The sequence below is a fragment of the Triticum urartu genome, chromosome 3A (genome assembly GCF_056163025.1).
Source record: "Triticum urartu cultivar PI428250 chromosome 3A, HENAU_Tu73, whole genome shotgun sequence".
Lineage (NCBI taxonomy): Eukaryota > Viridiplantae > Streptophyta > Magnoliopsida > Poales > Poaceae > Triticum > Triticum urartu.
This window is the reverse complement of record NC_141875.1, coordinates 702,296,109-702,299,228: the sequence shown is the minus strand read 5'-3', so window position 1 is coordinate 702,299,228 and position 3,120 is coordinate 702,296,109. Positions and strand designations below refer to the sequence as shown.

Below are 3,120 nucleotides of genomic sequence, written 5' to 3'. Positions count from 1 at the left end.
CATATTACATTTTTCTATAACATATGATACATTTTTATACAAGTTAAACATTATATATACACACGTTTAACATTTTCCATATACTACATGGTTAACATTTTTTGAAACATATATTTCAATGTCTACTTCCTCCATATGCATTATACATTTTTTGTATACATTGCGAACTTTTTTTATAGAGTAAATGAAATCAGCAGTCCTATAACTATTCAGAAGGTATCAAGTAGGTCCTAAAACATTGAAACTGAATGTTGGGGTCCCTAAACATTTTAAGTTGTGCACCCGAGGTCCTAAACATTCCCCCCCACCAGCTCACATGGCCATCAGGTAGCGTGCATGGAGATTTCCCACTGCTGAAGCCTGGGTAATTTTGCAAATGAACCCGTATATGTGTTAGGACCAACATACGAATTAAGTTTGCAACATCTCCAGCAACATGCAGTAACTACGAAAATGAAGTAGCAGCATCACTTTGCTGCCTTCTATGCACATCCAAAATGAAGCAACATCATCACTTTACACTCTACTAATTCCTTTTCCTAGGAACCACATTTTCTTTCTCCTTTTTTTTGGAATTCTTCTTTTTATTCAGTCCTGCCACATGTGTGGTTATTTCCGTTGACCTCCACGGCAGTGCATCCCTATGTCTTGCAATAAAATCATTCTGTAGAAGAGGAGGACATGCCGCCTGAGATTTTTGAGTTCCTACAGCCTAGAGGAGGAGGTGCAATCAGTCTAAAAACAAGCACTCAGAAATGATGTGTAGCAGAAGTGTCAATAAGCTAATTAACTTACATCTTGCATCAAAACATGGAGCACTCATAGGTTCTGCTGGCTAACATCATGAGCAGCAGAAGCAATTAAACTTGTGGATGAGGATGCCTTTAGATTTGCACAAAATATTAGTTTGTAGCCATGTACTAGTTTAATTTACAACTAAAGTATAGTTGTACCTGTGTGTTGGCAATGATCCTTCTTTTAACAAAGAGCTTTCTTCTCTCTTTTTGTTGATCTTGTTGGCCAGCTGCTTGATCATTTTGAACTTGTCCTTTTCCTAGCTCTGGACACGTCCTTCCATTATGTTCAGTAGAGTTACGAACAGAACAGTGAGAAATTGAGCCATGCCTACTCATTCTTCTCCCTTCTTCCTCAACAACACTCTTATTTCTCTTCTTCTAGGCCTCCCTACTTGTTTTTCATATTTTGTGGCTTAACTATAATACCATTCATGCTCTTCCACTCTCTCTAATCTCTACAGGGCATGATGATCTCCCCATATGCATCCCTGAGTGCAGAAATAATATAGCAATGAGAGGCCAAGTCCTCAGGCTTGGTTCTTTCATCCCTTGCACAAGATATTGAATGCCTCCATGGTATGCCCGTTAGCTGCCTGGCCCTGCATGAGCACTCACTTTTGTCGAGATCCACAATGTACTTCCCAACTAGCCTTGTAACTTCGAAGATTCTTCTTCTAGCAGCTAATGCGTAGCAACTGTTTGCCATTTATGCATTTCTATCCAATTTTTTCCTAATCTTTGGACAGATTCTACCACACCTCTCTTCACACTCTCAGTCTTTTCCATAGAACCTAGTCAGGAGCTGATTCTTCATCTTTTGAAAAATGGTAAGCACATGCAATTCTCTAGAATCAAGTATATACCTTCAGTTTCATGTGCTTTATGTGTTAGAAGCAAGCTAACTTATAAGTGGAATGATATTACAATGTAACAAGAGAAAGAGGGCCCTACACCATGCATTAGGCTCAATTGCCTCCAAGTATAGACATGCATCATTTTCAAGTGCCATCATCTCGTCCATTTGTTTAATCGAATCAGCCCTGGTAGTGGACCTTGCAATCTGTCATAGCTTGTTCTTCACCTTCCTCCCTTTAAATTTCTTGACAAAGTTCTGGTAAAGATGTCGCACACAAAATCTATGTTCACCGTCAATAGAGCACTGACGGCATTTACCAACCCTTTTTGTCTATCACTCATAATAGTCCATGGTGATGTGTTATCTATGTTCAATTATTCCTTCAAAGTTTGTAGAAACAATTTCCATGTTGGGGTGTCCTCCACTTCAACTACAACAATTGCTATAGCGAAAATGCAATCGTTTGGGTCAACACCTACTGTAGTCAATAACTGCCCACTATACTTGTTTTTCAGGTGACACCCATAATTGAAGATTACTAGCCTACATCCTGATAAAAGACCATCTTACATGCATCGAATGACATGCATAACCTATAGAAGGCACCATCTTTAAGTTCCATGAACATGCTGCTCCCAAGATTCGACCTTCTTATCTCCTCGGCATAAATCCCATAGCTTGGTGTATTGCTTCTCCTCATCCCCATTCATTAACTTCATGCTATCCTTCTTGCCCTTTGTAGATTCCTTCTTGTCACAGTCATGTTATAGTATTGCTGCACCAACCTTGAAAATTTTCGAAGTGTCATCTTTTCATCTACCCTAAAGTTTTCAATATACCTTACAGCCAAATACTTTGTAGTGAATGCTTTCAGCTTCCACTCTTTACTACATGTGTGAGTTCCAACATATGTTTTCACCACAGAACTCTGATTCCTGCAGTCGGGAGCTTCAAATAGGCAATTGTAGCCTTTTTCGGAAAGTAAGAGTGTCGAACCAAACGAGGAGCTAAAGGTAGAATTAATATTCCCTTCAAGTTCTATCAACCACCGACACAACTCTACGCACACTTAACGTTTGCTTTACCTAGAACAAGAATAAAACTACTTTTAGGTGTAAGGATAAGCTTGCAAGAATAAAACTAGAAGTACTTAGCAGGATAACAGAAGTTAGATTGTTTTATTAGAGAGCTTTTGGTAACACAAAGAGAAAGATTGTCCATAGGCAATTGGATATAACACGATAGATACTTATCATATGCAATGTGGGAGAGGCATGTGGCAACACAATTTCCGTACTTGGATCACATGCACTTATGATTGAAACTCTAGCAAGCATCCGCAACTACTAAACATCATTAAGGTAAAATCCAACCATAGCATTAAGTAACAAGTCCTCTTTAATCCCATACGCAACAACCTCTTACTTGGGTTTAAGCTTCTGTCACTCTTGCAACCCACTATAAGCG

The 3,120-nt window shown here is 39.0% G+C and overlaps 1 pseudogene; it reads right to left on the bottom strand.

Annotated features, from left to right (window-relative positions):
• Positions 1-819: 819 nt before the first annotated feature.
• Positions 820-1,503, bottom strand: LOC147981869 (uncharacterized; annotated as a pseudogene).
• Positions 1,504-3,120: the final 1,617 nt, after the last annotated feature.